At 41.8% G+C, this 24832-nt stretch overlaps 1 protein-coding gene across 6 annotated transcripts in view; it reads left to right on the forward strand.

Moving 5' to 3' along the window:
- The window catches only part of CNPY1 (canopy FGF signaling regulator 1), a 169037-nt gene that overhangs the window by 63018 nt on the left and 81187 nt on the right, over nt 1-24832 (forward strand). The window lies entirely within an intron of this gene.

The following is a 24832-nucleotide window of genomic DNA, read 5'->3' on the forward strand; positions in this document are numbered from 1 at the left end:
CGTCCCTCTTATGTGTTTTCTGAAGCCTAGATTAATAATTGTACAAAGTACCAAAACCAGTGGTTTATATGACACCCCTACCGACACCCTTTGAACATAAATTGTGTGGGGAATACAAAATAAATGGTTTAGTTTTAGGACTGCAGATCAACGAGTCTCCACCTTACTCAAAGATGCTGAACCAACCTTTGGTCCTGTGAGATATCTACTGGTGCCTCTCATTGACTACTCTCAAACAATGGCACTGGGTATTACCGTTAGAAAATAATATAGTGAAAATGCTTTTCAGAAATATAAACGTTTAGTGTTTTTCTTACATAGTTATAGGAGATACTGGGATGACATTTTTTAATTACTGGTTTCCAGTTCAAGACAATTTCATCCATTCAACAGAATCGTAGCTATGCAATGTATTGCAGGATCCTACAGATACACCACCTCTTTAAAGAAGCACACCCATCAAATATTTTATCCTCTTAATATATTGCAATCATCATATTATACAGCACGGTGTACTTACAATTGCTCATTTTGCCTTTATACCCATCAAATTATTATTTTTTCTATTAGTTCCATTAAATCACTTGACTAGCTGAATCTTTCTAAGCTCTATGTAGAAACAGGAAGTCTTTTTCCCATGCATGAGTCATCATTAGAACTACTATTCTACATTACTTCAAAGTCCCTAGCAGCCTATCTCTAACTCCTCTTGAACTCACGACCCGTCTTCTCCACTCCTTTCCCCCCGCCAGAGACTTTGCAGTGATGTAGAATTGTAGTTCTAGTGATGATTCGTGCAGGAATTAGAATGTCTATTTGTACATAGAGCTTAGAAGGATTCAGAAGGAATTGCTATTCTTTTCGAATTTAAAGTCCCTTGTCATGCTCTGAGGTGTAAGTAGACCCCAGTCCTAATAATAATAATCTTTATATAGCGCTAACATATTCCCAGCGCTTTACAGTTTGCACACATTATCATCGCTGTCCCCGATGGGGCTCACAATCTAAATTCCCTATCAGTATGTCTTTGGAATGTGGGAAGAAATCGGAGAACCCGGAGGAAACCCACGCAAACATGGGGAGAGCATACAAACTCCTTGCAGATGTTGTCCTTGGTGGGATTTTAACCCAGGACTCCAAGCGCTGTAAGGCTGCAGTGCTAACCACTCAGCCAATCCATATACTCCTTGCCACACCTTCAGACTTTCTTGCTGGCTTGGAACGTCTGGCTTTTATGTGGCTCCGGAGGGCTCTTTATATGGTGCACAAGGTCATGGAGCACAACATGATGTCATCAAGATGTGACTCCAGAGTGAACAGAGGCGGTCTGAAAATTGAACAAGAACTGGAGGGGTGACGCGAAGAAGCCATAGAGGTGAGCAATGAATTTTGAAAAATTATGGGAAGCGATTACAAAATAAAAAATAGCATTTTTTTTGGCAAATTTTTGTAAAATTTGAGTGCAATTCCACTCATCTCTAGTACTGACCTATACATATGGCAGCATATTGAAGACACTGTCCAATTTTGTTCTGTTTTAATTAGTCCAAATTGCATGAAAAACGGCCATACTCGCCCCACCGATCTCCTGTCATTTCCATCCTCGCAGCAGGAATTAAAGACTGAACTTGGAAAAAATTAAAGTGTACAGTAGCATTTAATTTTCGGATCCATTTTAAGTGATAAATGTTAAATTTAAAAAAGACAGTAACTGCTTGCAATGTTAAGGCAAGTTTCTTTTCAACAAATACTCCCGTTCTTTGTAGTGTTTACATGGAACAAATATTAAGCAGAAATAATACAAAAACCCAAACATCGTTGGTGTTTCTCTCAGATCAAATACGAGATGGCACAATTGACGCGACCCTAAATGTTGACTAAGTATGCTTTTCTTACTTAAATTAGGACTTTGTTAATAGCACAGCATAAATTAATTTCTTCGACCCATCCGGCTGATTTCAGGTCATTCAAGGCAGAGAGAAAAAAAACCCTCAAAGTGTCAGTTTTAATTTCGACTAAAAGTAATCCATCTATTTGCAGTCAACATATTTGATTGTCTTCAGAGATTGAATTAATTAACTCTCTATAGACCTGTCTTGTTCCTGTGCGGTGGTAACAGTCCTGACTTTGAAGGTATTCTAAGAATGATTTTCCTATGGCACCAAATGACTTTTATGGCTTAGAGATTTTTTTGTATATTTTTTCTCATTTTTTTTCTTAAGAAAAGTTCACGGTTGAATATTTGTACTTTGAGATTAGAACACCATTGACCAGGAATAAGCGGCTGTTGGCAGTTATTGTCAGCATTATCAGGCAAGAGGAAACTTTCCATCTGTGGTCTCGAACCAAAAGACAAGAGGATACATTTCTTAACAGATGGCAGTGCACAATAGCACCACGATGAGCCACCGGAGACGCTCAGTCAGTCACTAGATATTTTCAGCAACATCTTGAAATAAATTGTCCCTTAAGATTTGCAAGTCTTTAAGAAAATAAACCAAGAAATTGACAAATTTCAAAACATCTCATGCTCAGACATATCCAGTCTTAGATGTAGCAGAAGATTAGGCTGACGTGGGGAATAAAGAAATGTGCAGACTGCTGCCTTGTAGGAAGTACATCGGGTCATTGTCTGTAAAAAGCTATTTTTCTGATCACCGACCTCAATGCTGTTGATTATTTCATATTTGACACCTCAATGGAGGGCTTCACAGTCAGAGTATTTCCCTTGTTAATGACCAAATACAGTAAACAGATTTTTTTTTTCTTTTTCTGTTTTTGGGTTTTTAATGGGAATGACTTTTTTATTATTTTGCAATTAAAATTAGCAATTTGTCAAGCTTTATTTTTATATCATTTTTATAGAAATATTGTAATATTACTTTTAATATAGGTTATTTTGGTTATTATGGTCATGTTGATCAAGAGGATGTATATGTTGTGCTGGATCATTGGAGAAAGGGACAACTCTATAGTTTAAAGGGGTGGTCCAGGACTAAACAGTTGATGACAATGGAAGTCATAGAGCAACTTCCACAGGCTCAGCGGCACAATAGCAGCTGTGCCCGATACTGGAACTGAGCCGCAATCCCATCAATGGCCCCTTCATTGTGATAATCAGCAATCTTGGAGGTCATCCCCCCCACACAAACACTAAATAATGGGAGAGATTTATTTAGGCTGGTGTTTCATACACCAGTCTTAAAGGGCCACTGTCACTCCCTCCAGCCGTTATAAACTAAAAGAGCCACCTTGTGCAGCAGTAATGCTGCATTCTAACAAGGTGGCTCTTTTAGTTTTTGCGTCGGTTATTCCCTCAAAAAAGCGTTTTATAATTTTCCCCAAATACCTATCTTAAGACATGGAGGCAGGTCTGAAGCCCCTCTTTGAAGCGCCCAACTGCCGTCAGCCATCTCTTCTGGGGCGCTGGTCGCCGCCCCCTGAGCGCTGTTTTCATCTGAAATCCGGCGCCTGCGCTGTGCGTGCCTGCCAGGGGCAGGCGCATTGAGTATTGGCCGTCATAGCTCAGATGCCGGGTTCCTGACGGCGCCTGTGCGGGCAGTGCAGCCACCCTGTTGCTGAATACCCGCCCCGCACTGTGTTATGCATTATGCACAGTGCGGGGCGGGGATTCAGCAACAGGGTGGCCGCACAGGCGCCGTCAGGAACCCGGCATCTGAGCTATGACGGCCAATACACCCCCCCACCCATGGCTACGATCGCTCTGATTGGCTGTTTCACTTTCAAAAGCCAATCAGAGCAATTTGTAATATTTCACCTATGAAAAGTGTTGAAATATTACCATCCAGCCATGGCCGATGCTGCAATATCATCAACCATGGCTGGAAACCCTGATCTGCCCTGTTATGACCTGGTGGTTAAGAGGCCACACTGAAATGACCTGGTGGCTAAAACGCAACATGGAGCGAGCTCTGAGAAGGTGGTATCTCTACTGACCGCAGTCCCTAATCCTAACAACACAACTAAAAATAGCCGTGGGATGTTCCTGACACTCCCTAGACACCTCGTCACAGCCTCAGATATAACTACCCTAAAGAAGGAAATAGAAAGCTATCTTGCCTCAGAGAAACCCCCAAAAGGAAAGATAGCCCCCGACAAATATTGACTGTGAAAGGAGAGGGAAATGACGAACAGCAGAAATGAAATTAGATTTCAGCAAAGGGAGGCCAAAACTAAACTAGATAGACAGAGAGCAAAGGATACTGTGCGGTCAGTATTAAAAACTACAAAATCCACGCAGAGTTTACAAAAATGAACTCCACACCGACTCACGGTGTGGAGGGGCAAATCTGCTTTCCCAGAGCTTCCAGCTAGCCTGAATAAGACATAGTGACAAGCTGGACAAAAGAGACAAAATGCAAGCAATAGAGTCCAAACAAATGGACAAACAAAACTAGCAAAATTTATCTTTTGCAGACAAGGACTGGCCATATGAGAAATCCAAGGGAAGAATCAAATCCAACCAAGAACATTGACAGCAGGCATGGACTAAAGCCCAGAGCAGGTTTAAATAACAAACCCAGGCAAGGCGATTAGTGAAGGCAGCTGCTACAGCAATCTAAAGGAGCAGCAGTTCCACTCGAAACCACCAGAGGGAGCCCAAGGGCAGAACTCGCAAAAATACCATTAGCAACCACAGGAGGGAGCTCCAGAACGGAATTCACAACACTGCCCCCCGCCACCGATCTCCTCCCCAGTCCTCCGTTCTGTCCCGCACTGTGGTCCGCTCCCCTCCGTCCTCCTGCCCGCTCCCCTGTCCTCCTGTTCGCCCCCCCGTGCTCCGATCCCCCCCGTGCTCCGATCCACCTTCCCGTGCTCCGATCCCACCCCCTCATACTTACCGAGCCTCCCAGTGTCCGTCCGTCTTCTCCATGGGTGCCGCCATCTTCCAAAATGGCGGGCGCATGCGCAGTGCGCCCTCCGAATCTGCCGGCCGACAGATTCGTTCCAGGTACATTTTGATCACTGTGGTTTTATCACAGTTGTTACAGAACCCCCCAGCACCAAGAATGTTATGCAGTATATGTATGTATAATAGTTTCCATGTGAAATGCATCAGTCCACAGGCTGCGCCCCTGGACAAGATATTCTCTTTCTGACCTCCCCCCACCTTTGTAATTCCCACAGTAAATAGCGGCAGGCTCCGGCCCCCTGCGGCTATTGTAATGTATGTCTGGCCTGCTGTTTTCCTATTGGCCGGCCCTGTGTATCTGTGTTATATATTCTGTGTGCTGTAAATAAAGGGTGTTCTTAGACTGGAAATACGTGAAGAAGCAGTCAGCTTTTATATGCTCTCATGTAATCAAGAAATTCCTGCCAGCGTCCTTCATTCAGAATCTAGCAAAAGCAGAGTGGATCTCCTGAAACACGGGGTGGTACTGAAAGAGGTACCCCAGCTTGGTAGACCCCGTGACAACAGTGATCAAAATAAAAAAAATAGTAAATGAACCCCCCCTTTATCACCCCCATAGGTAAGGACAATAATAAAATAAAGAAAATATATATATATTTTTTTTCCACTAGGGTTAGGGCTAGGGTTAGAATTAGGGTTAGAACTAGGGTTAGGGTTAGAAATAGGCTATGTGCACACGGTGCGGATTTGGCTGCGGATCTGCAGCGGATTGGCCGCTGCGGATTCATAGCAGTTTTCCGTCAGGTTTACAGTTAACATGTAAACCTATGGAAAACCAAATCCGCTGTTCCCATGGTGCGGAAAATACCACGCCGAAACGCTGTGTTGTATTTTCCTCATCATGTCAATTCTTTGTGCGGATTCCGCAGCGTTTTACACCTGTTCCTCAATAGGAATCCGCAGGTGAAATCCGCACAAAAAACACTGGAAATCTGCGGTAAATCCGCAGGTAAAACGCAATGCCTTTTACCTGCGGATTTTCAAAAAATGGTGCGAAAAAATCTCACACGAATCCGCAACATGGGCACATAGCCTAAGGATTAGGGTTGGAATTAGTGCTGGGGTTGGAAATAGAGTTAAGATTAGGCTTGTGGTTAGGGTTATGGTTAGGTTAGGTTAGGGGTGTGTTGGGGTTAGGGTTGTGGTTAGGGTTGGGATTAGGGTTAGGGTTGGGATTAGGGTTAGGGGTGTGTTGGTGTTAGGGGTGTGTTGGGGTTAGGGTTGTGATTAGGGGTGTGTTGGGGTTAGTGTTGGAGTTAGAATTGAGGGGTTTCCACTGTTTAGGCACATCAGGGGTCTCCAAACGCAACATGGCGCCACCATTGATTCCAGCCAATCTTGCGTTCAAAAAGTCAAATGGTGCTCCCTCCCTTCAGAGCCCCGACTTGCGCCCAGACAGTGGTTTACCCCCACATATGGAGTACCAGCATACTCAAGACAAACTGGGCAACAATTATTGGGGTCCAATTTCATTTTACCCTTGTGAAAATATAAAAAATTGCTTGCTAATACATAAATTTTGAGGAATTAAATTTTTTTTATTTTCACGGCTCTGCGTTATAAACTTCTGTGAAGCACTTGGGGGTTCAAAGTGATCACCACACATCTAGATAAGTTCCTTGGGGGGTCTAGTTTCTAAAATGGGGTCACTTGTGGGGGGTTTCTACTGTTTAGGCACATCAGGGGCTCTGCAAATGCAACGTGACGCCCGCAGACCATTCCATCAAAGTCTGCATTTCAAAACGTTACTACTTCCCTTCTGAGCCCCGACGTGTGCCGAAACAGTGGTTCCCCCCCACATATGGGGTATCAGCGTACTCCGGACAAATAAAAAATGTGAAAATAAAAAATTGCGGCGCATTTTCTTCCTGTAGTGAGCGGTCACATGGTACCGCTCATTACAGTAATGAATATGCGGCTCCACCTCCCATAGAGGTGGAGCCGCATATTCATTACTGTAATGAGCGGTAACGGTGACCGCTCACTACAGGAAGAAAATGCGCCGCAATTTTTTATTTTCACATTTTTTATTTGTCCGGAGCCGCATATTCATTACTGTAATGAGCGGTAACGGTGACCGCTCACTACAGGAAGAAAATGCGGCGCCGGGGAACAGAAGTGCAGCGACGGCGCCAGGAGCAGGTAAGTATGACGGGGGAAGTGCGCGATACTCACCTGCTCCTCGTTCCACCATCGGCGCCTCAGTGACGCTCAGGTCAGAGGGCGCGGTGATGCGATTAGTGCGCGCCGCCCTCTTCCTGAACGTCGGCGCACAGAATGGGAAGACACAGCAGCGGTCAGTGGTGGAACGGGAAAGGTGAGTATAGCAAGTGCCAGGGGCCTGAGAGGCGAGTATGTAATTTTTTTATTTTTTTAATCACAGCAACAGCATATGTGACAAATATTTGTATGGAGCATCTTATGTGGCCATGTGCGGCATGACATGGGGGCAAATGTCTGTATGGAGCATCTTATGTGGCCATGTGCAGCATTATATGGGGGCAAATATCTCTATGGAGCATCTTATGGGGCCATAATCCACATTTGTGGAGCATTATACGGAGCAAATGTCTGTATGGAGCATCTTATGGGGTCATAATCAACATTTGTGCAGCATTATATGGGGCATATTTTAATATGGAGCATCTTATGGGGCCCATCATAAACTTTATGGAGCATTATATGGGGCTCCTGATTCAATATGGATATTCAAAAACACTTAACCTACTGATGTCTCAATTAATTTTACTTTTATTGGTATCTATTTTTATTTTTGACATTTACCGGTAGCTGCTGCATTTTTCACCCAAGGCTTATACTCGAGTCAATAAGTTTTGCCAGTTTTTTGTGGCAAAATTAAGGGGTTCGGCTTATTCTCGGGTCGGCTTATACTCGAGTATATACGGTATTTATTTTCTATCTTACGTTTGTAACTATGAGGCATACACAAGTCAAATGTTTGTAAGACGGTGACTGCTTTTACTGTGAACCAGGGAGGTGCAAAAAACATAAATTGATACTCGCCTACCGAAGTTGCTCTTCCCTAATCAGTGCTGTCTTCCTTGATATGCTGAGATCACAATCCACATCAGCATTTATTTAAAATAATACAGGAAATTAATGGAGAGACTACATGTGCTGCATCGTTACCACCACATCATGCTCCACAAATGAATTCTGCAGTTTACGAATAGCAACCTAAACAATTAGCAGTGTAAGGAAAAGTTCTCCTTAAAGTATGTACTACTATATGCTGAAATTGAGCAAAATTTATTATGCATCACTTAGGCTAAGTTCACATTAGCGTTTGAGTCCGCAGCGTGGTGCTGCCGACTTCTTTCCTTAAGCTCCGCCTACTTCGGCATGCGTCCTGCGTACCTATCTTTAACATTGGGTACGCTGAGGCATGCGTTATATGCAGATGCGTAAGTATGCGTTGTTTTACCGTGCCCTGCAAACGCAAGAAAATGCAACATGTTGCGTTCGGCGGGCACGTCAAAACGACTCATGCGGGCGCATCCATATACAACACATGTTCCTGCGTACCCAATGTTAAAGATACTGTAGGTACACAGGACACATGCGGAAGTAGGCAGAGCTAAGGAAAGAAGTCTGCAGCACCATTCTGTGGACTCGAACACTAATATGAACCCGGCCTTATGTAGCTGCCATCATATTCCACAGCACTTTACAGACACCATCATCATTGTCTCCATTTTGGCTCACAATCTAAATTCCCTATCAGTATGTCTTTGGCGTGTGGGAGGAAACCCATGCAAAGACAGGGAGAACACACAAACTCCTTGCAGATTTCTTTGATGGGATTCAAACCCAGGACCTCAGCGCTGCAAGGCTGCAGTGCTAACCACTGAGCCACCGTTCAGTAAAATTACCTAATTGAGCAGTTATAATATTGGATTCAGGATTCCATGTTTATTGGTCCATGTACGGACCCCAATGTACGAACCCACCATGGGTCTCATGACTCGCACAGCCTCCTATATGACTGATGCTGCCAGGTTCATGTCAGTAGACGTGTGGTCGGTCCGTGCTCTGTACTCAGAATGCGAAACATGAATGTTTGAATTTTGCTTAACTATTAAGGTCCCTTATCTGTTACTTCTCCTGGATCTAGTGATATGCGTCTGCTGCTGCTGAGTACCTCTGTATGTGGGGATGCCATGGTGTCCCAACTCACTTCAGTGACTTCACTTTCTCAGTCCTTATAGTCCATATAGTCCGACTACGTTAATTTCCCTCGTGAGTACCATCGACTGCTTTAGCTCTAGAACCTCTTTACAAACCCAGCTTAGCTTTTAAGTGCTATATCACTGGACCAGTTCTTTGACATTGAACTCTGCTACAACTTTGGGTAAATCTGCTATATCACTTGGCCGGTTCTGTGACATTGGTTGTGCTGCACAGTCAGTTCTGCTGTATTGTTGATTAACTACTATGGTATATTGCTTGTTCAGTTGTGCTGCAAACTAAGCTCTGCTTAGCTGCCGAATCAACTCCACTATATTGCTGAGCCAGCTCTGTATTGAACTCTGCTGCAAACTCAGGTCTGCTCCGTTGCTGTGTTACTTCTGCTACTTTCCTGGGCCTATTCCACCTCTGAGCCCCCTGTGTTTCTCAGCTTTGCTTTCTGGCTCCCTCTCTCTGAGTCTTCCCCTTCCTTGTGGATGACAACTCTACTATGCCAGTTTCCGTCCTGCCACAACAGCCTTGTTTATTCGCTGCCGCACCAACGTCTTTGGTCCGTGTTGTATTACAACTGCTCATCCAGATACAAGGACTTTGAGGATCCACCTTACCGAGTGAGACACGACAATATGGCTTAGGGGACTCCACTTCCCTAGATGTTTATGTGGACTTAGCAAGTTAAAAAACCTACGAAGGTATTGTAAAATGGAAACTGACTTGTGTCTTTCAAAGACCCTGGCATAGGTGACGAGCTGATGAATTTTTTGTTACTTAAAATTCAGACATTTTGGCTGGCAAATTCTTGGGATTGTTGGTGTCCTTAGAGCCTTTTTCTAACTGAATTGTAATTTTCTTTGTATTCTGCATTAGTGGTGAGAGACTTTGTTCGAATTTCATTTGGATGAAATTAGGAACATTTGTGATTCAAAAATCTTACTGTACTGGAACATTAGAAGAAGCTCAATGTCCTGTGTGATCCACAATCTCAACAGAATTCTTAAGATTTTTGGAAACCAAGTGAGAATCCAATAAGCAGCATCATAGGAGACAATTATAGGCATAGAGATTAATTAGAAAGTAATTCTATGCTAATGTCCTTTTTTTTATTAAATTGCCGCACCACGCTCCAAATATGTACTTTCCTCTTCACTGCCTGGTACAGTAGTTAAGATGCATTTACAATGAAGGATTATCGGAAATGAGTGTTCCATAGAATGTTCACGACAATCGTACAGTGTAAAAAAGCTGCCGATCACCCGATATACTAGGCAAAAAAGGCAAATTATTGGGTGAAATGATCCTTTGTGCTGCACAAAAAATCATGTTCTCGGCAGCACATTGCACTGTCAAGAACAATGGCAGCCTATGCACTCTGAACTATGTATTGCAGATTGTTCTGTGCACATCGGAAGTGCGGACTCACTTTATAAACAGCCAACTAAACCTCCACTGATCAGCAAACAATCACCACTCGTTAGTGTCGCCAGTCATAACACCAAAATTGTACCAAAAATTTGTGATATTTTTTGTCCCTGTCTACAAGTAGTAGACCACGCTCCTTCATGTAAACAATATTCACTATTACAATTTTTGATGAGCATATTGGAAAAGAAAATTTAGGGTATGTTCACACGTTCCTGATTTCCATCCTTTTTTTTTCAGGACTGAAACCGCAGCTCTTTGCAGAAAACGCAGGTCCTTTTTTTGGTGCTTTTTTGGTGCGTTTTTTGATGCGTTTTTTGATGCGTTTTTTGATGCAGTTTTCTATGCAGAGTCTGTGTGTTTTCTAGGAAGTTTTTTAGGGTTAAAATGGCTGAAAATACCCTACCCCTAACCCTAACCCTATTCTAACCTTTGTGGAAAAAAAAAAAAATTTCTTAATTTTTTTATTGTCCCTACCTATGGGGGTGACAAAGGGGGGGGGGGGGTGTCATTTACTATTTTTTTTATTTTGATCACTGAGATAGGTTATATTTCAGTGATCAAACTGCACTTTGGAACGAATCTGCCGGCCGGCAGATTCGGTGGGCGCACTGCGCATGCGCCCGCCATTTTGCAAGATGGCGGCGCCCAGGGAAAAGACGGCCGGACGGACACCGGGAGGCCGGGTAAGTATAAGGGGGGGAGATTAGGGCACGGGGGGGCATCGGAGCACGGGGGGGGCATCGGAGCATGGGGAGGGGGCATCGGAGCATGGGTGGGTGGGATCGGGGCAGCCACACTCCGCCCACGCACTTCCGCCCGCTTCCCCGCACTTCCTGCTGCAGCGGTTCGGCACCACAAACCGCAATAAAACCCGCAGATATATTTTTGATCTGCGGGTTTTACTGCGGGTTTGACCTCACAATGGAGGTCTATGGGTGCAGAACCGCTGCGGCTCCGAAAAAAGAAGTGACATGGTACTTCTTTTTTACCGCGGCTATTCAGTGCGGCTTTTTTTCCCGATTCCCGCATCATGTGCACAGTGGTTCCTGTTTTCCATAGGGTACATTGTACTGTACCCTGCATGGAAAACAGCTGCGGAACCGCAGCGGCAAAAACGCTGCGGTTCCGCAGAAAAAAACGCACTGTGTGAACATGGCCTTATTGCTCAATTTGCGACTTTTTCCAACTCTTTATTCAAATTGTGATTTTTTTTTTTTAAGTGGGGAGGGCAGCTTAAAAAAATACTTGCATAAAATGAATAATAATTGTATTGCCTATGAAGCAGTTAGCTCAGGTTGGGAGACTCAAAACCAGTCTTACAGAGACAAACCTCGTCATTTTCATTTGTTTTAGGTCCCTTTCCTTTTTTGGCTTGTGGTATTAGTTGCTACTTTTGGTGCCAAATTCATAAAAATGATGCATATGAGTTATGAATTTGGTGGAAGGAAAAAAAAAATAGGCTTTCTCAAATGTCTCAAATTGGTTTCAGAAGTCGCAAAAACTGCTCTCAAATTTCTCAAAGATACACCACGGGGATTTGGAGTAGGGTTACGCTAAATTTTAAAAAATTTTACAATTTCTTAATTGATGAATCCGGTCAAAACATCTGAAATTGAGAGACTCCAGTCACTCCACCTACACAGTGGAAAAGTAAAAAAAAAAAATGAGCACATACAGCTCTGGCAAAATTTAAGAGACCACCACATCAAACCCCTGTCATGGGCAGCCCAATCTCCAGACCTGAACCCCATTGAAAACCTCTGGAATGTAATCAAGAGGATGATGGATAGTCACAAGCCACCAAACAAAGAAGATCTGATTACATTACTGCGCCAGGAGCAGTGTGAAAGACGCATGGAAGCGGTGATTAAAAATCATGGTTATTCCACAAAATATTGATTTCTGAACTCTTCCGGAGTTAAAATATTAGTATTGTTGTTTCTAAAAGATTATGAACTTGTTTTCTTTTTATTATTTGAGGTCTGAAAGCACTGGATTGTTTGTATTTATTTTGACCATTTTTCTTTGTCAGAAAAAAATATACAAAATTTATTGCTTGGAAATTTGGAGACATGTTGTCAGAAGTTTATAGAATAAAAGAATAATTTACATGTTACTCAAAAATATACCTATAAAGAGAAAAATCAGACAAACTGAACATTTTGCAGTGGTCTCTTAATTTTTGCCAGAGCTGTATAAAACAGAGTAAAAAAAAAGCACAAGTAGAATAATGAGTTGGGTGCAACCAAAAAAGGTGCAAATTACACAAACCTAGACAAAAAAAAAAAAAACAGGCGCAAAGGCAATTGATGAACCCGGGCCTTAACTTACAACAATGATAGGTCACTTTCTCCTACAAAATCATGAAATTCAACTGTTCTTGCTATAAACATTCACCACATCTTTCTTAAAGTGACACTGCCACCTGAATTTGGAGGGAACAATCTTCAGCCATGGAGGCGGGGTTTTGGGGTTTTTAATTCACCCTTTCCTTACCCGCTAGCTGCATGCTGGCTGCAATATTGGATTGAAGTTCATTCTCTGTCCTCCATAGGACACGCCTGGGCAAGGCAAGATTGTTGTGCAGGCATGTACTATGGAGGACAGAGAATGAACTTCAATCCAATATTGCAGCCAGCATGCAGCCAGCGGGTAAGGAAAGGGTGAATCAAAAACCCCGCCTCCATGGCTGAAGATTGTTCCCTCCAAATTCAGGTGACAGTGTCCCTTTAATGATTAGTTTTTTGAATACATGAAAACAGGAGAGTGACTTATGGCTAGTGCAGATTATTTACACTTTTTTCGATTTTTACTTTTTTTAAGGCTACATATTTGCACTGCGTTTTGTAGACGTTTGCGTAGGACATACGGTATATAAAAATCATATACAAGCGCATGCCAGATGTGGAGCTGTGTCTGTGTAAATTTCAGCATCTATATCCATGCATGACCATCTACGTCTATTGTCTATGCATTTAAAAAAAAAAGTAGTTTTTTTTTGTTTTTTCTTTTATTCCTCCGTCTAGTAGCTTGTAATAGTACAGACAGCAAATGTATACATTTTAGACATATTGCATTGTACTGCATGGTGGTTCAATATGTCTCCCATTGGGAATAATGAATATTATTGTACATTATGTATCATTGCTATGTTCACACGCTGAGTTTTTGCTGTTTTTTTTCTGTAGGTAAAACCTACTATCTTAGCAGTATAGAAGCTGCTTACAAAAAGCAGATTTTGCTGCGTAATTGCTACTTTTTTATTTTTAAGTTTAGTGCCCCCCAAAAAATCATGATGCAACTTACTTAAGGTTTTTGCACCAAAAGCGCAGCAAAACCTGATACCTGCGTTTTTGCTGAGTTTTTGCATTTGCTTATTGCTTTCTGGGGGTGAAAAAGCGCTGAAAGAAGTGACATGCTGCAATTTTTTTTTCTGCAGCATTTGGATAAGAGTTGGTAAAATCTTATCCACTTTGCTGCGATTCTAAGGCTTTGTGCACACATTGCGGATTAGGCTTTGGAATTTCTGGTGCGGATTCTGCGTCTCCTGGCAGAAAACGCACCTGCGAATTTGTCGCGTTTTTTATGCGGTTCCGCAGCATTTTTTGTGCGTTTCTGCTGCGGTTTTCTTGCGGATTTGCTGCGGTTTTTTACCCCATGCGGTTTTCTATAATGGAATGGGTACAAAAACGCTGCAGATTCACAAAAAAGAAGTGACATGCTGCGTTTCCGCAGCAGATTTTCCGCAAAGTGTGCACAGCATTTTTTTTCTCATTGATTTACATTGTACTGTAAATCAATTGCGGATCTGCAGCGTTTCTGCACTGCAAAAAACGCAGATCCGCAGAGAATCCGCAACATGTGTACATACCATCTGGCTATGTGCATACGTTGCAGATTTGGGTGCAGAATTTTCTGCACAAAATCTGCATCTCCTGGCAGAAAACGATTTTTTTATGCGTATTTTGTGCGTTTTTGTTGCGGATTTCATGCATTTTTTACCCCTGCGGATTTCTATATTGGAAGGGTGCAGAAACGCTGCAGATCCGCACAAAAGAAGTGACATGCTCCTTCTTTCAATCCGCTGCATTTTCCATGCGGAATTTTCCGCACCATTAGCACAGCATTTTTTTTCCTATTGATTAACATTGTACTGTAAATCACTTTGTGGATCTGCAGCGTTTCTGCGCGAAAAAAAATTGCTGCGGATCCGCAGTAAATCCGCAACGTGTGCATATAGCCTTGTGGATTTTATCTGCTGTGTGATTACACTTGTAAGGTTGCCTATTATAGATTCATGCATCATTTTTTTTTTTGTTTGTTTGCTATGGGTATTCTGTGTTCTCTTTTGCAGAATCAGAATTGTCACTGAAAAAAAAATAGCTAAAAACAGCAGGTGAATTGTTGGCATGAATACATTTGGCCAATAGCTGCAGGAAAAAGAGGAATCATAAATGACACTATACGTTTTCTGCAGTGACTGATGACCCATTGTTAGGTTGAAAAAAACCTGGAAGTCTTATCAAGATAGATAAGAATGTTTTATTTGTCTACTGTATGATCAGACATGTTATTAAAGCTTGTTGTGAGAGCCAGCAGCTGTGCATTACCATTCTGAGATTTACAGTCTTATCCGGCTGTACATTGCATGCAGCTGTACCCTCTACCATGAAGTCCGCTAATCACTACGACTGTATAACTGAGATTCGCTTGCATCATTTATGCTGTTCGGAGTCAGACTTGCTGGAGGCTTTGCCCTCGGGCAAATAAAAGATTATCTTATTTGCAATACATTCTGGCATCTTAAGGTACTTTGCTGGGAAGTTGCTTTCTTCCTTAATGCAGTGTAGATTGAGAATTGTCATTGATTTACTATGCCATCAAAAGAGAATAAAATCTTAGACATAACATCTTACATGTTTACTGACATGGAATTCAGTAAACATATAATGGACATGTTTAGTTAGTTTAGACAGTCAATGATTGACTATCATCGGGGTCAAGTAGTCTTTGGAAGTCTAAATTTGACCTCTAAGGCTGGTTTCACATGTGCGGTTTTTTTTTTTTTTTTGCGCTAAAAAACGCAAAAAAAGCATGCGTTTTTTTCCCCATACTTAACATTAAAAACGCATGCATTTTTTTGCATGCGTTTTGACTCGTTTTTGCAACGCATGAGTTTTTTCTCTGCATACGTTGTATTGCAGAAATGCAACATGTAGTAATTTTAGCGGCGTTTTTTTGCGGCCAAAAAAAAGTATTGATGTCTATGTAAACGCATGCGTTTTTAAGCACATGCGTTTGCATGCGTTTTTATAGAAAAACACAAGAATACACACTGATAAGCCACCCCTAAACCCTAACCCTAGGGATCCTAACCCTAAGGGTTAGGGTTAGGATCCCTAGGGTTAGAGTTTGGGTTAGGGTTAGAGTTTGTGTTAGGGTTAGAGTTTGTGTTTTAGGGTTAGGGTTAGAGTTTGTGTTTTAGGGTTAGAGTTTGTATTAGAGTTTGTTAGAGTTTGTGTTAGGGTTAGAGTTTGTGTTTTAGGGTTAGGGTTAGAGTTTGTGTTTTAGGGTTAGGGTTAGAGTTTGTGTTTTAGGGTTAGAGTTTGTGTTAGGGTTAGAGTTTGTGTTAGAGTTTGTGTTTTAGGGTTAGGGTTAGGATCCCTAGGGTTACTAGGGATCCTAACCCTAACCCTTGGTATTTCTGTTTATAGTGGGTTTTCTAGTTGATTTTGATGAATGGCAGCTGTCACACACTTCTAATCATGCGTTTCAAAAATGCAAACGCAGGAAAAACGCTTGTAAACGCGTCAAAACGCAGCGTTTGCGTTAAAACATGCAAAAACGCATGCACCTAAAAAACGCAGCGTTTAAACATGTTTAAACGCGTTTTTGCACCAAATGCGTTTGCGTTTAAAACACTGCAGATCAAAACGCAAGTGTGAAACCAGCCTAACCGGAAAATTATACTCTTAATAATTCTTCTTTGTTATGAGCAGGTAAAAGGTAAAAATAAAAAGTAAAAAGTAGCCTTCCAATAAGTAGAACGATCAAAAAAGAAACTTATATAAAAAAAATTCTAAATTAGATTTCAGAAACTCCTATGTTCCGGCACTACAGGTGCTGTAATAGGTAATATCGAAGCACAGCTCTGCCAGGACCTTCTCCGGCGATATAACCATAGAACACCTTTTGCACCTCTTTCTGTGGATGTGCACCCTCTCCTGCTCAGTATTAAAGGGAATCTGTCAGCAGGTTTTTGTCACCTAATCTAATAGCAGCATGATGTAAGGGCAGAGACCCTGAATCCAGCGAAGTGTCACTTACCAAGCTGTTTGCTGTACGTTTGATTCAAAGTACAGTTTTATCTGGAGGAGATTATCACTAGAGAACTAGTAAAGCTGCTCGCAGGAGGTCCTTCATATTCATGAGCTCTGTGTTACCCCGCTCCCCACTGATTAGCAGCATTCTATGTGTACTGTGCATAGGCAGAAAGCTGCTAATCAGTGTTGTAGAGTCTCAGGAGTGACTGCTCACCTCTGAGTATTGCCAGTTACTATAGCTGAACCTGGAGAGGCAGCAGTAACCAAGCGCACAGCCCGAGTCTGAGCAATATGCTGAGACTGACATGTCTGCTCAGCAGCATTCACTGCAGTTGAGACTGAATGGGAGACCGCAGGAGAAGACAAGGCTTGGGATCCATCCTGTGCAGAGGAAGAATCCCTGCACCTAACACCAGATTTCCTCTTCATGGTCAATCTGTACGAAGACGGAGAAAGTGACGCCAGCGCTAACTGAGCGCCGGGCATCATGTGTAACAATTACCGCATGAGAGCTCCAAGACCGTGAGTGGTGACACTGCTGGAACGGCGCCTTCATAGGAAGTGAGTATATGTTTTTAATTTTATCGAAGTCAAACCCTTAATTCAGGAAGGGGTTGTCCTAGTAGTGGACAACCCTTTTAATTGTCTGAGCTTTGGAGATTTTTTTTATTTTTAAAATACATTTATTCTACCCATAACAGCAAGGGTTGCTGAAACCCCGAAAAGTTGCTTGTGAGTATCAATCATACCGTCTGACTGAAACCTATTTAAGTCTATTTTTTTCCTGCAAAAAAATATTGTGCTGTCTTGCTGCTGCTTTCGAGGGTGTTAGCAATGAAAAAAAAAAGAAAGTGTAATTTTAAATCAAATGCAGCACGACACATAGCAGCTCCACTTTGTCACCGATGAATCACACGGAGTCTGGCACTGTTGCTTATACCTCGCTTTTACTCTACCAATTGAGTCTCTGTATTGTTAGCAGACTACTACAATCATCTTCATCAGTGCTGAAGTTCTACAACGTATTACTGTCTGGAGTATTTGTTGAATGTTTTAGGACTTTATATTCTTATTTCTATTGCTGCATTTCCTGCCTTAGCTTTTATATAGGCTACCGTTGTTCCTGATGATTGGCTGAGCTATACCATGTGAGGTAAAAGCCGCAAGGCATTAGGTGGCAGCCTGAGGTCATATGCGCTTTCTGTGGCTGTTGAAATCTTAGAGGTTTTTTCATGAACAAATTACATTTTAATTAATAGATTTTGGAATAATAAGTTTCACAATTGGATGTGTTAAAAAAAAAATGTTCCTGTGCTGAGATAATCTTCTAAATGATGCCCTGATATATACTGTGTAATGGCTGTATATGACCGTACAGGTACAATAGTTCTGCACATGCCACATCTCCTGGCCAGGAGAGGATGCAAAAGACTATACAAACATTAAAGTAGGGGATCGCAGATGATAAACTTTTGGGAGGCAAAGCATTTCACTGTCTGTTTTTAAGGGTAAGTTCACACGGGGTTTTTTTGCTGCTTTTTTTATGCTAATTTTCAGCTGATTTTTACAGTACCAGCAAAGCCTATGAGATTTCAGAAATCTCATGCACACACATTGGTTTTTTTTGTCATCAGGATTTTGTGCTTTGCAGCGTTTTTTTTTTTTTTTTGACAGAGCATGCCACTTTTTTCAGCGTTTTTGCAGCATTTTTCACTCATTTACTTGAATGGATGGTGAAAAAATGATGCAAATGCACAGATTGACTTTTCTTGCAGTGTATGCGCTGCAGAAAAGTCAAGGACAGCCAGATGTGACATCACAGTCAGCTCCGCTACATCTAGATGGCAGGCTGCACGATGCATCCATACAGCCTGTCATCCAGCAGTGCAGCCCCAAACCCCATTCACTTGAATGGGGGCCCGACAATACAGTGTTTGACATGCTGTCATATGCATGACAGCGCGGCAAACACCGCTTCTCATCGACTGTGAAATCATCCCCGCCGGTCAGAGAGCCGCTGCTCCCACGCTGTCAAAAGACAGCAGGAGCGCTAAGCTGTGATCGGAGGTATACAGTTTACCTCCGGTCACTGGTGTCAACTGTTGGGACTACTGCTCCCATCATCTGACACCTGCTGCCGCTAATAACAGTGAGAGCAGGAGCGGCGGATGGGAGTATTCATTAGCCACTCTTGCGCTGTAAATAAATAGTTAAAAAAAGAACTGCATGGGTTCCCCTCTATTTTTGATAACCAGCCAGGCAAAACGCACAGCTGGGGGCAGCAACCCTCAGCTCTGAGCTTCAGCAAGGCTAGTTATCAAGAATAGAGGAGTCCCCACGCCATATTATTAAATTATTTAAATAAATAATTTTAATAAATGGTGTGGGGTTCCCCCCATTTTTGACAACCAGCCTTGTTAAAGCAGAGAGCTGGGGGCTGGTATTCTCAGGCTGGAAAGTTGCCATGGATATTGGCCCCCCTACAGCCTAAAAATAGCAGCCCGCAGCTGCCCAGAAAATGCACATCTTTAGATGTGCCAAAACTGGTGCTCTTCCCACTTGCCCTGTAGCAGGGGCAAGTGGGGTTTATATTTGTGGGGTTGATGTCACCTTTGTATTGTCTGGTAATATCAGTCCCCAGGGTTGGTAATGGAGAGGCGTCTATAAGACACCCATCCATTACTAATCCTATAGTTATATGGTAAATAAAGACACAGCCAGAATAAAGTCCTTTAATTGAAAAAATGACAGACTCCTTTAGTAATCTCAATTAAACTATACTTACGACCTCGTTCTCGTATACTAAGCCCTCGTTCTCCTGTAATAAAACAAATATTTAAAAAACAACAATATACCATACCCGTCCGTCATTCTGTCCCACACCATAATCCATGTCTGGGGGATAATTAGTTTTTAACCTGGACAGTGCCAAGATGTGACCGTTCAGGCTGAGGACCACTGGTGAATGAGATGCTGTGACTAGCGGTGACGTCACTGAGGCTCCGTTCCCAGCTGGGATGAACTGAGGTGAGATCGGTGAGATCCCCGCTAGTGCCGTGAGAAAGTCGCAAGTTGCAGAGGCGAGTTTACTGGGAGAATTTCACTGTGGTGAACTTGCCTCAGAGATATTCACACAGGTCAGGGACCCATCAGACTGAGGCCACCTTGACGATGGTTGATGGGCAGATAATATTTGGCCAAATTTTATGCTAAGCGTCTCATTTTTTCCTTATCCTCCAAAGCCGTATTGCTATTCAAATTTCACATATTCCACATTAACATGCTTTAGCATGATAGAGTGCAACCTTTTTTTGTATAATTAAGCAGTGTAATTATACTTTCATACTACTTTTACAGTATGTTGGAATTTTAAATCCATTTTTATTCACCAACTTTGCAAGTCAGAGCAGTCATTTGTGCATTAGCATCTAGCACTCCGACACGGCAGCAATTAGAATTGATCTTAAACCCTTGCCATGATTGCCTGCCATTCTTATGCATTCAGTACAATATTCCCATTGTGGTTATACAGTTTTGACACCGTTCCCTTCAGGATCCAGTAGAAATATCCGTCGGTATCATCTGAACATCATGTGCCTGATAGTAGGGATTATTGGAAGCATATTGCTGCCCAAACTTAATTTCCTCACTTCACCTTTTGCTACAATGTTCTCAAAATGAATCGATTTTATCTTGACACTTGCTGTATTTTATCTTGATGTATTTTTTTTTAGTTTTTATTCACTTTATATTAAATTATGCTCCAGTGGGTTTTGCTGGTGTAGTTTATTTTAACTGATATGTTTATTCAGTCAGAATTATTCACATTATTCCCTCGAATAATATGATATGATTATTTCCTTTTTCATTATACAATGTTTTGGTTTATTTAGTACAAATATTCTCTATAACCTGTCATTTTGGTAACATCTAGAAAAAGTATTCTCAGGATAAAGTTCTCTATATCCTTTTGTTTTATAGGAATTGCGTAATCATTAAATAGTCTGTATCATCGTAACTCACGTTTTATTAGTAATAAAATGTAATTATTTATAAGTGTGTATTTGTTTTATATATTGAGTGGCCGATTCATCATGCAAAATTCTTTAAAACTGCTTGAAATGTCATGAAGTTTTTTGACAAACTCAAAGTTGCAAAGTGGCCAGCTCCACCTGTTTTAAAGTGGCCAAGTGCGCCCAACAAATCATCATAATTTACACCACAAAAGTGGCATAAATTACAACAGAAATATACGCCACCTCCTGCCTGACATATATTTTTGGCATAGCAAACAGCAGATGCAAGATGCTCCAAATTAATAAAAGAAGGGCTCGCTTCTTAATGAATTTTCCACATCTTAATCCTTTGCTCCCTCCTTGACATCTACTGTACATTTACAGTGCAAGTCGGGAGCAGATGTATGTAGTGGGCTGAGAAGCTCATACCTGGCAGATAATAGTTGTGATACTATGCCGGCTGCTGTTAACCACTTAAATTCTGCTGTCACCCACTTAAATTCTGCTGTCAGTCTCTCGGTGGCGCTACATTCCACACGGCCAGAAGGATGGGTTGCTATGGCAGCTGTTGGTCTACTGAAGACCCCCTTGTCTGCCATTACAGTGCTCCACTGAAGCTCAGCTTATTTCTGCACCTCAAAGTTGTCCATTATTTGAGCTACAGTGCTTTGAAAAAGTATTCATACCCCATGAACTTTTCCACAATTTTTTACATTACACCCACAAACTTAAATGTATTTTATTGGGTTTTATGTGTTATACCAACACAAAGTAGCAAGTATTTGTGAAATGTAGAGAAAATGATACATGGTTCATAATTATTTGAAAATTATAAATCCGAAATTGCGACAATTTTTGGATTCAGCCCCCCGTAGTCTGATATCCCTAAACAAAATCCTGAGTGACGAATTGCCTCCAGATGTGACATACAGAAATTAGTAAATTGAGTCCACTTGTGTCTGTGTTCTCAGTCTAACTATAGCCAGTCTGTGAAGACCTCAGAGGTGTGTTTGAGAACATTACTCATCAACAAGCATGAAAACCAAGGAACACACCAGACAGGTCAGGGATAAAGTTGTAGAGAAGACGAAAGCAGGGTTAGGTCATTAAAAAAAAAATTCAAAGGTACAGCCAAGAAGCAACGAAGAGTGGTGGTGGTGGGAGACTCACTACTGAGAGGCACAGAAGCAGCCATCTGCAGACCGGACATAACTGCAAGAGAAGTATGCTGCCTTCCAGGTGCGATGATCAAGGATGTGACCGATAGGATACCAAAGCTCTTCAGCTCCAAGGACGTCCACCCATTTCTTCTGATACATGTTGGCACCAATGACACGGCAAGGAAGGACCTACCGACAATCTGCAAAGACTTTGAAGAGTTGGGGAAGAAAGTAAAGGAACTGGATGCACAGGTAGTTTTTTCTTCTATCCTTCCAGTAGACGGGCATGGCACCAGGAGATGGAACAGGATCCTTGATGCAAACAACTGGCTAAGACGATGGTGCAGACAACAAGGATTCGGATTCCTGGACCACGGTGTGAATTACTTGTACGATGGACTCCTCGCCAGAGACGGACTACACCTCAACAAACCTGGGAAACACACATTCGCCAGAAGACTCGCTACACTCATCAGGAGGGCGTTAAACTAGAAGAAGAGGGGACGGGAAGAAAAACATTAGACTTGAACAAAGAAGATCCAGGAAAACAAACTCAGAAGGGAGGTAAGAACATTTCTAAAACAATCCACAGCGAGGAGATTGGAACAAAACAAAATCCTCTAAACTGCATGCTTGCAAACGCCAGAAGCCTGACAAACAAGATGGAAGAACTAGAAGCAGAAATATCTACAGGTAACTTTGACATAGTGGGAATAACCGAGACATGGTTAGATGAAAGCTATGACTGGGCAGTTAACTTACAGGGTTACAGTCTGTTTAGAAAGGATCGTAAAAATCGGAGAGGAGGAGGGGTTTGTCTCTATGTAAAGTCTTGTCTAAAGTCCACTTTAAGGGAGGGTATTAGCGAAGGAAATGAGGATGTCGAGTCCATATGGGTCGAAATTCATGGAGGGAAAAATGGTAACAAAATTCTCATTGGGGTCTGTTACAAACCCCCAAATATAACAGAAACCATGGAAAGTCTACTTCTAAAGCAGATAGATGAAGCTGCAACCCATAATGAGGTCCTGGTTATGGGGGACTTTAACTACCCGGATATTAACTGGGAAAGAGAAACCCATAAAGGCAACAGGTTTCTGCTAATAACCAAGAAAAATTATCTTTCACAATTGGTGCAGAATCCAACCAGAGGAGCAGCACTTTTAGACCTAATACTATCTAATAGACCTGACAAAATAACAAATCTGCAGGTGGTCGGGCATCTAGGAAATAGCGACCACAATATTGTACAGTTTCACCTGTCTTTCACTAGGGGGACTTGTCAGGGAGTCACAAAAACACTGAACTTTAGGAAGGCAAAGTTTGACCAGCTTAGAGATGCCCTTAATCTGGTAGACTGGGACAATATCCTCAGAAATAAGAATACAGATAATAAATGGGAAATGTTTAAGAACATCCTAAATAGGCAGTGTAAGCGGTTTATACCTTGTGGGAATAAAAGGACTAGAAATAGGAAAAACCCAATGTGGCTAAACAAAGAAGTAAGACAGGCAATTAACAGTAAAAAGAAAGCATTTGCACTACTAAAGCAGGATGGCACCATTGAAGCTCTAAAAAACTATAGGGAGAAAAATACTTTATCTAAAAAACTAATTAAAGCTGCCAAAAAGGAAACAGAGAAGCACATTGCTAAGGAGAGTAAAACTAATCCCAAACTGTTCTTCAACTATATCAATAGTAAAAGAATAAAAACTGAAAATGTAGGCCCCTTAAAAAATAGTGAGGAAAGAATGGTTGTAGATGACGAGGAAAAAGCTAACATATTAAACACCTTCTTCTCCACGGTATTCACGGTGGAAAATGAAATGCTAGGTGAAATCCCAAGAAACAATGAAAACCCTATATTAAGGGTCACCAATCTAACCCAAGAAGAGGTGCGAAACCGGCTAAATAAGATTAAAATAGATAAATCTCCGGGTCCAGATGGCATACACCCACGAGTACTAAGAGAACTAAGTAATGTAATAGATAAACCATTATTTCTTATTTTTAGGGACTCTATAGCGCCAGGGTCTGTTCCGCAGGATTGGCGCATAGCAAATGTGGTGCCAATATTCAAAAAGGGCTCTAAAAGTGAACCTGGAAATTATAGGCCAGTAAGTCTAACCTCTATTGTTGGTAAAATATTTGAAGGGTTTCTGAGGGATGTTATTCTGGATTATCTCAATGAGAATAACTGTTTAACTCCATATCAGCATGGGTTTATGAGAAATCGCTCCTGTCAAACCAATCTAATCAGTTTTTATGAAGAGGTAAGCTATAGGCTGGACCACGGTGAGTCATTGGACGTGGTATATCTCGATTTTTCCAAAGCGTTTGATACCGTGCCGCACAAGAGGTTGGTACACAAAATGAGAATGCTTGGTCTGGGGGAAAATGTGTGTAAATGGGTTAGTAACTGGCTTAGTGATAGAAAGCAGAGGGTGGTTATAAATGGTATAGTCTCTAACTGGGTCGCTGTGACCAGTGGGGTACCGCAGGGGTCGGTATAGGGACCTGTTCTCTTCAACATATTCATTAATGATCTGGTAGAAGGTTTACACAGTAAAATATCAATATTTGCAGATGATACAAAACTATGTAAAGCAGTTAATACAAGAGAAGATAGTATTCTGCTACAGATGGATCTGGATAAGTTGGAAACTTGGGCTGAAAGGTGGCAGATGAGGTTTAACAATGATAAATGTAAGGTTATACACATGGGAAGAAGGAATCAATGTCACCATTACACACTGAATGGGAAACCAC

The sequence above is a fragment of the Ranitomeya imitator genome, chromosome 6 (assembly GCF_032444005.1).
Source record: "Ranitomeya imitator isolate aRanImi1 chromosome 6, aRanImi1.pri, whole genome shotgun sequence".
In the NCBI taxonomy this organism is placed as follows: Eukaryota; Metazoa; Chordata; class Amphibia; order Anura; family Dendrobatidae; genus Ranitomeya; species Ranitomeya imitator.